This window comes from Pongo pygmaeus, chromosome 17, assembly GCF_028885625.2.
Source record: "Pongo pygmaeus isolate AG05252 chromosome 17, NHGRI_mPonPyg2-v2.0_pri, whole genome shotgun sequence".
In the NCBI taxonomy this organism is placed as follows: domain Eukaryota; kingdom Metazoa; phylum Chordata; class Mammalia; order Primates; family Hominidae; genus Pongo; species Pongo pygmaeus.
This window is the reverse complement of record NC_072390.2, coordinates 36411710-36426706: the sequence shown is the minus strand read 5'-3', so window position 1 is coordinate 36426706 and position 14997 is coordinate 36411710. Positions and strand designations below refer to the sequence as shown.

Here is a 14997-nt window from a genome sequence, read left to right as displayed (position 1 = left end):
CTGACTACAGTCACATGAGTGACCCTAGCTGAGGGCAAAAGGAGAACGGCCCAAATGAGGCCATCCCCAATTGCTGACCCACTGAACTATGAGCAAATCAATGGTATTTATTTATTTACTTATTTATTTTTAAGTCGGAGTCTTACTATGCTGCTCAGGCTGGTACCTAACTCCTGGGCTCAAGTGATCTTCTCATCTCAGCCTCCCAAGTAGCTGGGACTATAGGTGCAGGCCACCACCCCCAGCTAAATCATTATCATTTAAGGCCACTGCATTTGGGGAAGATTTGTTACACAGCAATAAACGACTGATATAGAAATTGGTACTGGAAGTGGGGTGCCACCATAAATAACCTAAAACAAGTAGCATTGGCTTTAGGACCAGGTAGAGGGCATAAGCTGGAAAAATGATAAGGAAATTTTTTTTTTTTGAGTTGGAGTCTCCCTCCACACTACAGGCTGGAGTGCAGTGCTGCAATCTTGGCTCACTGCAGCCTCCACCTCCCAGGTTCAAGAGATTCTCCTGCCTCAGCCTTCCTAGTAGCTGGGATGACAGGCACCCACCACCACACCAAGCTAATTATTGTATTTTTAGTAGAGATGGGGTTTCACCACATTGGCCAGGCTGGTCTTGAACTCCTGACCTCAGGTGATCTGCCCACTTTGGCCTCCCAAAGTGCTGGAATTATAAGCATGAGCCTGGCCAATGATAAGGAAATTGACAGTAGACGCTGGAAATGCTGTGAGGAAACTGCAGTAGGAGACTGGGGGAAAAGGCAATCTGGTTTTTTGGATTTTGTTTTGTTTTATTTTGTTTTTGTTTTTTGAGACGTGGTTTCCCTCTTGTTGCCCAGGCTGCAGTGCAATTGTGCAATCTCGGCTCACTGCGACCTCTGCCTCCCAGGTTCAAGCGATTCTCCTGCCTCAGCCTCCCGAGTAGCTGGGATTACAGGCGCCTGCCACCACACACAGCTAATTTTTGTATTTTTAGTAGAGATGGGGTTTCACCATGTTGGCCAGGCTGGTCTTGAACTCTTGACCTCAGGTGATCAGCCCACCTCAGCCTTCCAAAGTGCTGGGATTACAGGTGTGAGCCACCAAGCCCGGCTGCAATCTGTTTTATGTAGTGACAGAACAATGGGCAAAATATCATCTGCAGTAGCTTGGAAGATAGAAAATGTACCTAATGAACTATGGATCTGAGTAAGAAGATTTCTGTTTGGAGAGAGAAAGATAAGCTAAAGAAGGGACTACTCAGTTTGCAAGCAGAATTTGGAGGGACTCTAGAAGGTCTGGTATGTGCTCGATTGAAAAATAAAACCATTTTTCATCTCCAAGTCTCTTGAGTTAGCAAAATATTATCAGAGAAAGAAAGGGCTTCAGAAAAAGATAAAATCAAAGGTGTGGCTTTAAAACTCTCTGATCAATACCTCAGAAAGCCTAGTGGGTCCTCTTATTGGATAAGAGCTCCACAAATCTTCAAGGCATTTTCCCGTAGCTTCTTGACTCATTGCTCAAACTAAAAAGAAGTCTACCTACTAGAGGTGACTATAATTTGATTTACTAGAAATCCATACAGTTTTAAGGGAGATATATTATATGAGACTAAAGGGGACAGAGTTTGTTCAAAATGGAAAAGGTTTGTGGGTCCCCAATTTTCCATGGGCAGGAAGCAGGTTGAGAAAGCTGTTTATCTGAAGACGGGCTGTTCCTAGAGAAAAGGATAGGACCTCTGAGACAGTGCAGCAAAGAGCCCAGAGGGCAGAACCAAGAGTCAAGGAGAGCAATGGACTAGAAAACCACTTCCAGTTAGCAAAACTGGGCCCTAATCAAGGAGAATTCCCTGCCCTTAGAGTAAAGAGATCTAAAAACATGCACCGGCCGGGGGCGGTGGCTCACGCCTGTAATCCCAGCACTTTGAGAGGCCGAGGCGGGCAGATCACCTGAGTTCAGGAGTCCGAGACCAGCCTGGCCAACATGGTGAAACCCATCTCTACTAATGATGCAAAAAAATTAGCTGGGCGTCATGGCGCATGCCTGTAATCCCAGCTACTCGGGAGGCTGAGGCAGGAGACTCGCTTGAACCTGGGAGGGTTGCAGTGAGCCGAGATTGCACCATTGCACTCCAGCCTGGGTGACAAGGGTGAAACTCCATCTAAATTTAAAAAAAAAAAAATGCACCCAGCTGGATTTCAGAATTGTCATGGACCAGTGACTGCTGTGAGTCTCTGAATGGGAATGTCCACAGTGGTTGTCTGGTCCTTCTAGTGCCATAGTATGTTTAGGGGCAGAATGGTGCAGATTCTTTTCTTTTCTTTTTCTTTTTTTATTTTTGAGACAGAGTGTTGCTCCATCACCCAGGCTGGAGTGCAGTGGCATGATGTGGGCTCACTGCAACCTCCACCTTCCAGGTTCAAATGATTCTCCTGCCTCAGCCTCCTGAGTAGCTGGGATTACAGGTGCCCGCCCACCACATCCAGCCAATTCTTTGTATTTTAAGTAGAGACGGGGTTTCACCATGTTGGTCAGGCTGGTCTCGAACTCCTGACCTCAAGCAATCTGCCTGCCTCGGCCTCCCAAAGTACTGGAATTACAGGCATGAGCCACCGCACCCGGCCAGAATGGTGCAGATTCCTGTGAATTAAAAATACAAGTTCTCTTCACCATTCTGACTCTAAACCTACTATGGCACTTTTTACGATTTACTAGAGGAGCCTCATCCAGATCTGGATCTAATATTAAAGACCACATCCTGGACTTCAAGGCCTGATGCCCTAATGTGATAAGCTTTTGGGGAATAAGTATTGCCCATGAAAGAAGGACGTGATTTATTATGGCCAGAGGTGGACTTTCGTAGATTATTTGCAAAGATGGGTATAATAATTTCTCCCATTCCTACATGCATATCCATTTGCAGTATGACTTTGCTGTGTTTCCCATCAAGAGGTAGAGTCTGTTTGCCTATGCTTTGAGGCTGAGGGGTCCTGCAGTGGATTGTGGCTAAGGTGACACTGTGCAATACTCGAGTCTAGGCTTCAAGAGGCCAGACTTTCTGTGTGTGTCTTCTTGGAATGCCGCCACCTTGTGAAAAGCCCAGACTGGCTGGCCTCCTTGAGGAAAAGAGACCAGATACAGAGACGGCCCCGACAGACAGCAACAAATGCCAGACATGTGAGTGAGACCACCGAAAGCCATTGTCCCAGCCGGCCCACCAACTAACCCAGGCAAGACAGGCAGAACTGTTCAGCTGAGCCCAACCCGAATTGCTGACCCACAGAGGTATGGGTAAATAAAAATGGTTGTTGTGGCCGGACGCAATGGCTCACACCTATATTCCCAGCTCTTTGGGCGGCCAAGAAAGGAGGATGGATTCAGCTCAGGAGGTCGAGGCTGCAGTGAGAGCTCTGATTGCACCACAGCACTCCAGCCTGGGAGACAGAGTAAGACGTCTCAGCCCTGCACGGTGGCTTACACCTGTAAATCCCAGCATTTTGGAAGGCCGGGGTGGGTGGATCACAAAGTCAGGAGTTCAAGACCAGCCTGGCCAAGATGGTGAAACCCCATCTCTACTAAAAATACAAAAATTAGCCAGGCATTGTGGCAGGCACCTGGAATCCCAGCTACTCAGGAGGCTGAGGCAGGAGAATCGCTTGAACCCGGGGAGCCGAGGTTGCAATGAGCTGAGATTACACCACTGCACTCCAGCCTAGGTGACAGAGTAAGACTCCATCTAAAAAAAAAAAAAAAAAAAAAAAGATGCTGTCTCAAAAAAAAAAAAGTTGTTGTTTGAAGCCATTACATTTTATGGTTGATTTGTTACACAGTAGTAGATTAGTAGATAACTGATATTAGAGGGAAATGTTTATCACAACAGTAAAAGACTTTTTCTCACTTTCCTTTAAAATAGTTTCTGGCTCACTATGAAGTAGGTGAACTTAGGAGGAGCTGGGCCTGGTGGCAGGGCACTTGTTGTGCGCTGGTGTAGGGTTTGAGTTTCCTGCCTCTCCCTGGGGAAGGGAGGACTCTGAGCACATGTAGCTCTCCATTAAGTCTTTTTGAGGCTTGGGACTTCCTCAATAGTGGGCAAGGGTAAGAACAACAACTTGAGCACTTATTAGCGTCAGACCCCATGCCAACTGTTTGACTTGGATCATCTAGTTTAACAACGGGTCCTATTGTAGCTATTTTCAGTCAAGGTAACTGAGCCTTCGGGAGGTTATTTTGCTGGAATTCAAACCTAGTCTCATTCCAGAGGCCTTAACCACTGTGCTAAAGCCCCTGTTTTACTGGGAACAGCAATACACGCATGGGGGCAAATAGAGAACTGGGGTGGGCTTCAGAGGTGCTGAAGGTTGAATATGGAAAAAACGTTCAGACAGTTCTTAGCTTAGTTCTCCTCTTTTCTCCAGACTCTCATACCCCCAACCTGGTTACTTCATTAGTTTTCTGCAGCTATGGCATCTTTGCAAATTGCTTCTAAAGGCTCACTTCTAGTTTAGGAACTCCGGGAATCTCTGTTACAAACACCAGGTAAAGAGAATGCAAGTCGGCCTGAATTGTGGAAGGGAAGACAATTGCATGTTTATTTCTCCAGCACAACCTCCTTACCAGCTGCTTGTCAGGTATTTGGTTGTTTTGCTCTTTGCCAGCTTACCAATGAGTAGAAAGCCTCTTTCTTTGATTAGCAGCTATTAAAATCACAATACGAATACAGAATCGTGAACAAAAGCAGAGCCCTGGGTACATGTACCATGGCAAACTCTACAAGCCTCTTGTGCTGGCAGGCTTTATTTTAAAGAAACGTGATGTAGGGTATAGCTGATGTGTCTGGCCATGCTCTGGGTCAAGTTCAAGTTCTCTGACTTACAGCCCCTGGGGAGAGTAGCAAGAGAAAAACAAATAAGAGGAGGAAGTTTAATAATAGAATTAAAATAAATAGGAAAAAAGTAAAAATTAGGAAATAGACAAAAAGGAGATTATGTCAGAAAAATAAGGAAGATGAGAGCAGAAGGGATTCATTTAAAGAAAAAAGTAAAATAAATGAGAGAAAATACGGAATGTTAGAAGGTGAGGGAAGGAGGCAGAAAGATTAGGTTTTATTTTATTTATTTTATTGTTATTATTATTTTGAGACGGAGTCTTGCTCTGTTGAATAGGCTGAAGTACAGTGGCGCAATCTTGGCTCACTGCAACCTCCACCTCCTGGGTTCAAGTGATTCTCCTGCCTCGGCCTCCCTACTAGGGATTACAGGTACCTGCCACCACGCCTGGCTAATTTTTGTATTTTTGGTAGAGACAGCATTTTGCTATGTTGGCCAAGCTGGCCTCAAACTCCTCACCTCAGGTGATCCACCCACCTTGGCCTCCCGAAGTCTGGGATTACAGGCATGAGCCACTACGCCTGGCCAGATTAGGTTTTAGAAACGAGACAATGAAAATACATATTTGTTTTGTTTTGTTTTGTTTTAGAGATGGTGATCTCACTATATTCCCTAGGCTGGAGTGCAGTGACCATTCACAGGCTCAATCATATCTCACTGCAGCTCAAACTCCTGAGCTCAAGCAATCCTCCTGCCTCAGCCTCCCAGGTAGCTGGACACAATAGGCAGACACGCACCACCAGGCACAGGTATTGATTAGAGGGTCTCATATGTTATGAAAATACATATTTTTTAAAACCCTGTTCTCCACATTCCTCCCGCCTACCACAAGGCACAAGACTAAATGGAAATACAGTGGGATCCCTGTGGAATCAACGTTCCCACCCCGACATTCACACACATGTGCATTCACACATGGAATGATGGTCAGAGGGTCAGGGATGCTAGACTCTGTGCAGGCCTATTTTCTGTTCTATAATTCTCTGGCTCTCCCTTTTCTCTCCAAAAGACCTGTAGCCTCCCAGGTCGCCTTAGCAAAAGGCAGACATGCTGGTCTGTGCTGAGTGCTGGTCTGATGTTGTCATCTCCCAAACATTTTCATAAGATAGCAAGTTAGGGACCAGTGTGTTCAAAGGGAGGATTTAATCTATTTACAGATTCATATCAGTGGGTGGCCAACTGAGTCTGAATCCTGATAGAGGACAGGAAAACAAGAAGGCTGGCTTGTTTAATCAAAGGTTTTCAAATATCCATTTGAAAAATACATGGAATTTTGAGGAAAATCCCAAATGTTTTCAGAGGAGTCTGGTCTTCCATTCTAAGTTCCACACGACCAATAATTAACACACTGTTTACTTGGGGTTTTACTTCTTTGAGGCTTAGAACCAATGACAGAAGATTCTACAATAGCTTCAAAGGACCTTTTAACAAACACTTTCTGATAGTTTAAGGAGCTATTTTTGTCTTTCTTCTTGAAAAAAAAAAAAAAGCCAGCGTCTTTTCCCAAAATGAATGAAAAAAGAAGAGTTATGTACTAAAAGAACTATATTCTAAATTAGAGCACTAAATACCAGTTCTTTCATCTTCCAACCTTCAACTTTGGCAAGGTTTATGTGTATTTATATGTATATGTATATATATATATATACACACCTATTTCTCTCCTCATGAAATGGGGTCTCACTATGTTGCCCAGGCTGAGCTCAAACTCTTGGGCTGATGAAATCTTCCCTCCTCAGCCTCCCAAAGTGCTGAGATTACAGGTGTAAGCCACTGCACTATATGCTTATAATTGAAGTATAACTTGCAAGATACTGAAGATAACTCTTTACAACTTTCCAATGTCCAGAAATCACAGCTAACAAAATATGAAACACCAGTGAAAAACAAACAACCCTCTTGGTGTCTTTATTTTCTCTACCACACCACCATCATCCCCCGACCCCCGTCCATAATCCTGCCTTCACTATAATGGGACAAAGCAAAGGAACTGGGCATTGAACGAGATTCTGTCTTTGTAATGAGAGCAAATAGAGAAACGCCACCACCATCTGGGTGCTACCCAGAGTCAGAGCACAGGTGCTTATGTGATGTCTAGGTTCCCATTGGCCTTCAGCAAACACCAGCACATTCATCACCGTAGCCAGGTAAGCAAAGGAAGTGGAACCATTATAATCCTCTTTTCCACAGGTGGAAAAACAAAAATCAGAGTGGTAAGGAGCTGTGTCAAAGGTCACACACACAGCCAGAAACCCAAACTAGTGTCAGTGATACAGATAGCTGTGGATCTGGCACCCCAGGGCACCTGGCACTGAAATGAACAGTTGGGAGCAGCACTAAGCTCTCCTGGTAGGTTACAGCAGGGTCTATGCCTTGGTCCTCACTGCCTACTCCATTTCCTCAACAATGAGGCAGTACGACCTCAGAGTGTCCCTTTAACTCAAAAGTACAGGAAAAGAAGGACATTGGCATTTTCCTGCAAGACTTTTAAACTTTCCCATGCTGTATGGAACAAATGTTTTGTGTAATTTTCCAGTGGCCTTGATGAAAGATGTTATGTAATTCAATATAATTGTAGCATGAAGAAATTAAAGGCCATGCTGGCAGGCTTATCAAATGTTTGGACCCAGTTAAAGATCCAGAAACATTAAGCATTCAAGACACAGCCAGCTTATTTCTGTGGATTCTGTTCTTTCAGGGTCTCTCCTCCTTTGCTTGGCACTCAAGTCCTCTTATAATCTGTCCCTTATCTACCATTCTCACTGTTCCAGCCTGTTTGCACATATCGTTTACTCCAACCAGCCTGCTGGCACGAGCTCACTGCCAAGGCTCCTGTGCAGCCTTCCCACTCCAGTTCCATCTCTCTCCTGCATTTCCTGCTTACCCAAATTCAATCCCTTCATAATCCAGTGGACACACTGCTTCTTGGAAAAGACTTCCTTCACCACCCCAGTCCTCTGAGCTCCAAACTTGTCTCAGTTCAAGTCAGTCTGTTGGTTTGTAAATCATTCAGGAAACTTTTTTGTGTGTGTGTGAGACAGAGTCTCACTCCATCACCCAGGCTGGAGTGCAGTGGCGCAGTCTCAGCTCACTGCAACCTCCACCTCCTGGGTTTAAGCGATTCTCTGCCTCAGCCTCTCAAGTAGCTGGGATTACAGTCATGTGCCACTGCGCCCAGCTAATTTTTTGTATTTTTAGTAGACAAAGGATTTTGCCATGTTGGCCAGGCTGGTCTCAAACTCCTGGCCTCAAGTGATCCTCCCACCTCCCAAAGTGCTAGGATTACAGGTATGAGCCACCATGCCTGGCCCAGGAAGCATTTTTTGCCAGCCTGTACCCTGCATACATCCTTGGTCTCTCAGAACCCCCTTCCTCCTTCATATGAACATCGTGGTCCCTACCTCAATGGAGTTTGTAAAGATGAAGTGAGAAGGCCCACGTTAAGTGCCTAGCAGCATCTGGAACACTGGCGGGCTCCCCAGAAATGCATTTCCCCATCCCTTGTGCCAGGTACAGCACTAGGCACTGGAGGGGGCAGCTGGGAAAAGTTACTAGTATGTGCAATGGACACTGCAGAGTGGTAACAGGTGTTCCCATGTGCCTTTGAGCAAGTTTTTGCATTTCTCTCTCACCCACTTTTCCCCTCCTGAAAATGGGCTGATGACGGTATCTACATCATAGTCTATGTGATAAGCTTAAAAGAGCTAATGCCTGTGAAGCCCTGAGAATGGTGCCTGGGCCAAAGTAAGTATTCAGGAAGCCTCAGCAATAATGCAGATGTGTGCAGAGGACATATCATGAGCAAGACAGATGTGGTTTCTGTCTTCAGGGAGTGAGTGGAAGAGATAAGACACAAATACGTTTGCTCTACAGTACAACTCATTTGGCATTTGACATATGTTATCTTGAGTTACTATCTATCTATTTACATGTATGTCTTGCCCCCCTATCAAGATGGTAAATTTATTGAGAGAGGAGGGCCTGGATCCAATTCTGCTAGGTCCTCTGCACTGACCAGAGTGTCTTGTGTATAGACATCCAATACTATTTATTGCTAATTACCTAAAGGATTGATCTTGCCTCTGCCATAAAAACTTTATTATGAAGATCCTATTCATTGATGGGGTTCTGTGGCTTTCTTGGTGTGATCAGATTCATATGTGAAAAATTAATGTGTAACCACCGTCCTGTGGACACCAGTGTCCCCAAGTCTCTGCTACACATAAATCTGTCATCATTGTGGTTAAAATGCATCGAACCCAGACACCATCAACCCACAGCTAAGCTATCTCTGAGTCCCCTGAATTGCATTTTTCCATGAAATAATAATAACGATACTTTATCTCTTTTAACCCCTACAAGATTCTATAAGGCAAGTACTATTACCATCCCCATTATATAAATGGGGAAACTAAGGCATGGAGAGCTGAGGCTGTTTGTCCAAAGCCACAGGTGAGTGATGGAGCTGAGATTTGAACCCAAGTAGTCTGACATGAGGTGGAAGCATGTAACTGCTATGCCAGTCTGCCTGATTTGGTGACAAAAAGACAGCCTGGTCTCCTCTAACAGAAAGCAAAGACATAAAACAACCGGTAACATGGCACAGTCCTCCCTGCAAGCCCCCAGGGGAAGATCTTAACGGCAGAGACTTCTTTCTCCACAGCCATGGTGAGACAGACAACCCTGGCCCACAGGGGGCCATTTTTTCATGGGATTTGTGGCAACTGTGCTGTTCATGCTGGCGTGGGGAACACTGGCTCAGTCTCTCATCAAAGGCTCCCACCTGGAACCCTCACTCATGGCTCCCCACCCAGGGGTCCCACCTAGGGGTTAAACCTAGGGGTTCCTCCTCTAGAGCAAGGACACTGAGCCATTTTTGTCCTCTTTCCCGTTGTACTGTCTCTTGTTGGTGATTTTTTTTTTTTTTTAAATTTATGATTTTCGGCCCAGCCGGTTGTTAGCCTGCTGTGTTTGGAAAAGGTAGATGATTAAACCTCCTGGCCAGGTGTAAATGCAACCTTTGTCATCTGGAGGCTGGGAGAACTACCTTGTTAAGCTGCAGCCTCCCTGTGGCTCCACACTTTCTGCTTCAAGCAGAACCTCTCCCAGGCTAAGGTCTACAAGGCTTAGGCCTACCACTGGATTGCCCTGCTCTGAGCGAGCTCAGCCCAGAAGCCAGAGATCACAGATGTACCCACATGGCCACAAAAGCTCTGAACAGACCCTAAAATTTGGAGGTGGAGAATCAAGCACCTGTCTCTCTCTCTCTCTTTCTATCTTTCTCTCTCTCCCTCTCAAGGGAATTTTTACTAGGTAAATAATAAAAATATGTAATCATTGACTAGGCCTTTAAACCTGAACTGAAGGTACGTTTGCATTTCTGTTGCCAATAGAGATTCCCACTAGTCCCTTACTCTGCCTCAATAGCCACCTCTCAGAGTCTACTTGTCCACTTAGCTACTGGGCTGTTCAGCCCCAGAGAGCTACAGCCATGCAGAGAGGTGAGAACCAGCCCGAAGGCCGCAGCTCAAGGAGGTCACTTAGAGAAATGGGTTTACAAACCCCTTCCCTTAAGGAAGCCCTACAGTTGGCCACAAACCCTGACCACAGGTCTGTGAGAGGGAGAGGCCAAGCCAGGACTGACTCCCTGTGCTGTGAAATTGTGAACCCAGAGGACAAGAAGTTCTGGATCTCCATGGAAGGCATCAGCAGCCCAGTGTCCTGGAGCATCAGCCAGAAGCCTTGTGTTGACTTTGTAAGGCTGAGTTCTCACCAACAGACTCATGCTTCAGGAAGGCTATTTCTGAACAAACAGCATGCAGCAAGTGAGCTCTCTGTGCCTCTTCCCAACGCACTAAGCTTGGCCCCTGCTCAAGGTGAGCTGAAGGCAGCAAAACCTGTTCTCAAGTTGCTTCCGTTGGTCAAAGTCCTTTCCTAGGTGTTAGATGGCTCTTGTTGAATTTTGGTGCCATTTGGGAAGATATGTAAAAATCGACTTAAGCCTTCTCTGTAGGCAGTAAATAAATGTTTGTCAAAGACCAAATGACTAACTCAATAAGTCAATTAGCGTGTGTGTAGTGAGCGTCCCCCCCGCCCCTGAGCCCAGCCCTAAATAACACGCTGTGAGAGGCTCACAGACACCCCAGGAGTGGTAGCAAATTGGGAGGTGGGGGGACAAAACTAACATCCCTGGGATCATTCAAAAACAACCCTATGCTAAATGACTAAATTTGCTTTAACTTTGACCCATTTTGCTCTTTGCAATGTATGTGACAGATGACATGGCTCTGTGAAGTTTTCAAAGGCTTTTGGCTGAAAGCAGCACCATTTTAACCAGCAAGAGGATAGAGACATGCCCAGCAATGGCAGGCTCATTTAATATGCAAGCAAAGACGGAGACTTCAGCCTGGATTGGAGTCCTTTCATGGATGGCAGGATGCAGATTAAGTGGCAGATTAAGTGAGGAGGAGAAAGGTTTATCTCAGCCAGTGCAGGAATGCAGGGTCAGGAAGAGACTGGGGACTGGAGACAGCTCCAAAAACTGCATTGAGGGGTCTCCTTTCGGGTGGGTGAGAAATAAGTATGCCGAGTCAGAAGGAAGAACCCCCTGCAGGGCCTCGAGGTCACTCACGTTTCTCTAACTGAGGATGGGCATCCCCGAATAGGTGCATTTGGAAGACTGGGCCACACAGGAACATCCGCAGAACCCATCGCAGAGGAGCAGGATCGGCCCAGGAGATGGAACTTGATGGAGAGAGGAAAGGAAGAGTCAATCTTAGAGATATTTTGAAGAAGCAAAAGATAGAATGTGTGACAGGCAGGATGTTGGAGCCAGTGGCAAGAGAACAGGGGAAGCTGCCCTGACTATCCTGAGAGATATGAGGCAGGATAAACAGAACCAGGATAGATGGGAAGGGACAACCATAAGCGGAAGCGGCACTTCATCGGAGGCTACTGAACTCAGAGCTGGGTGTCCTCCGAGCAGCCAGGAATTCCCAGGCCCTTCTTTCTCTTTTATTTTTTAAATCTTTCTTTTTTATTTATTTGTTTTTATTTTTTTGGGGGGGGGGGGCATTTTCCAGTAAAAAGCAGAAAGCCTGCTAGACAAATTCGAGAAGAGCTGTAACACTTAAGACCTCCTTATCTGCAGCCTTAGCATCTCCTTTTCTCCTTGTTCTCAATTTGGCTTCATTTTGCCCCAGATTCTTCCCCAATCCAGTCTTTCCTCCTCTTCAAATGACGGCTGACTCATCTTTGAGGAAGAGATGCTACTGCAGAATAAAAGATAGAACCAGTGAGACTTTTTCTTCATATGGAGACCATAGTCTTGGACACCATCAGTGGGCTCATCTTGGTGAGTTTTGATTATCCTTCTCCAAAAGACCACCCTCAGAGCACACCAGGTTTTTATACAGGGGTAATCCAAATAGAAAGATAGACAGGGGCATTGTTCTAAAGAAGGAAAGAGGGAAAAAGAAATAACTTTGTTCATGAAGGAACGTAGGGGTTGATGGCAAGCAAGGAGAGATAACACTTTAGGCCTGGCACAGACCTCAGAAAAGGTTTCTGTTTGTTGACCAGGCACGGTGGTTCACGCCTGTAATCCCAGCACTTTGGGAAGCCAAGGCGGGAGGATCACTTGAGGTTAGGAGTTCAAGACTAGCCTGGCCAACATGGTGAAACACCCTCTCTACTAATAATACAAAAAATTAGCCAAGTATGGTGGCGTGTGCTTGTAATCCCAATTACTCACGAGGCTGAGGCAGGAGAAACACTTGCACCCAGGAGGCGGAGGTTGCAGTGAGCTGAGATTGTGCCACCGCCCTGCAGCCTGGGAGACAGAGTGAGACTCCACCTTAAAAAAAATTAAAAAGAGACAGGTGCGGTGGCTCAGGCCTGTAATCCCAGCACTTTGGGAGGCTGAGGCGGGCAGATCATGAGGTCAAGAGATCGAGACCATCCTGGCTAATATGGTGAAATCCCATCTCTGCTAAAAATACAAAACAATTAACCAGGCATGATGGCGGGCACCTGTAGTCCCAGCTACTTGGGAGGCTGAGGCAGGAGAATTGCATGAACCCAGGAGGTGGAGCTTGCAGTGAGCCAAGATCGCAGCCACTGCAATCCAGCTTGGGCAACAGAGCAAGACTCTGTCTCAAAAAAAATAAAAAATTAAAAAATTAAAAAGAAAGAAAAGAAAAGGTTTCTGTCTGCAAAGTCCTTTCACTGGATGGGGAGGGAGGTTAAGAAAAATGGATACCAGCCACCTGGTAGTGGCTGATCGAATGAAGGAGCAGAGTAAGTGAGTGAGTGAGTGGCTTTAACACTAACATTTATGTAGTGATTAAGGCATACTCTGTGCCAAGCACTGTGCTAGGGTGGGGGAAACCTTTCAAGAAAAAGTAAACACAGCCCCTATGCAGTGGGGACCCACAGTTCATACAAAGACAAATAATCAGCATGTGAACTGTCTCAACAAGGTACAGTAACAAGGGACTGATTCTTCCTGGAGGAGGTGAGAAAACTCCATGGATGAGGAGGCAGTTGATCAGGATCAAGGAGGTTAAAAACACAGATATGCACACACACACACACACAGACACATGCACATGTATGTACACACCCAGTAAAGAGGAATGCAGAACCCACCAAATCAAGGGTCAATGGAAGAACATTGTTGATCCATACCAAAGCAGGGACATATGATGGTGTGCAGGGTACTCTCATGAACTCAGGAAAGTTCTGAGGGGCTGGCACACAGGGTGTGAGGGGAGAAAGCCAGGAGGAGACTGGCCTTCCCGTGATGCGGTTAACTGACAAGGGGCCTGTGGGTGGGTCAAGAAAATGGTGGCAAAACCATGAATTCTGTTTTGGACAGGCTTTTCTCTCACTGCCGGTCTCTTTATCCTCCTCTCACAGCAGCCTAAACGATCCCCCAAAGCCTTGTCACTTGATCTATCTCATGTTCCAAGAGCAAAATGAACAACTGAGCATGAAACAGGATTACTTTCATGTAAGCGTTTCAGATGCCAGCATTTTTTTGGTTTGGTTTGGTTTTGCTTTCTTGAAATGGAGTCTTGCACTGTTGCCCAGGCTGGAGTGCAGTGGTGCCATCTAGGTTCACTGCAGCCTCCACCTCCCAGGTTCAAGAGATTCTCATGCCTTAGCCTCCCAAGTGGCTAGGATTACAGGTGTGCACCACCACACCTGGCTAATTTTTGTATTTTTAGTAGAGACAGCATTTCACCATGTTGGCCAGGCTGGTCTCAAACTCATGACCTCAGGTGATCCACCCACCTCATCCTCCCAAAGTGCGGGATTACAGGCATGAGCCACTGCGCCCGGCCAGATGCTGGCATTTTAATTTACAGTCATTCTTCACTTTGGAAAGCAACTCCCAGGTGGTCAGCATTCAGCATTGTCCTAAAATGTGGTACTCCTGATCTCCAGTTTAAAATTATTAAGAGATTCCGACAAAGGAACATGACATTTTAATATATGCAAGAATGTGGGCACGTGATGGGAGATATTCCCATCTATCTTCATGTTTATGAAATGAATGACTGTATGGACTTCATGCCAGGCCCTGTGTGAAAGGCTGCAACAAGCTAAACAAGAGTTCCTGCCCTCAAGTGCTTCACAGTCTAGCGAGGAAGGCAGGTGTGTAAACAAATTGTTACAATGAGATTGCCATCATATAGGAGAAAAAGCCGGACATAAAATAAGAGCTCTTTATTGCTGAAGTACAAAGGGCAAAGGGGCGTGCGGCCCAAGCCAACACAGGGACCTGGTGCCAAGTCGGAGAGTCTGATCTTTATCTAAAAGGTAATGTTGAGCCGCTAAAGAGTTTGGAAGCTGTGGAGTGACATTATCAAGACCGCATTCTGGAAAGATCTATTTGGCAGCTGTGCTGATGATAGCTTAGTTAAAGAAGATTTGGGAAATACTAGACCAGCCAAAAGGACATTTCAAACATCTAGATCTGGGGTGTCCAATCTTTTGGCTTCCCTGGGTCACAATGGAAGAAGAATTGTCTTGGGTCACACATAAAATACACTAACACTAGAGATAGTTGATAAGCTTTAAAAAAAATCGCAAAATAATCTCTCTCTCTCTGT

The 14997-nt window shown here is 45.7% G+C and overlaps 1 non-coding gene across 1 annotated transcript; it reads right to left on the bottom strand.

Annotated features, from left to right (window-relative positions):
• Positions 1-11946: 11946 nt before the first annotated feature.
• LOC129019192 (U7 small nuclear RNA) lies at positions 11947-12010 on the bottom strand. Its single transcript, XR_008495538.2, has one exon. It is a non-coding gene; the product is annotated as a U7 small nuclear RNA (small nuclear RNA).
• Between the last annotated feature and the right edge of the window lie 2987 nt (positions 12011-14997).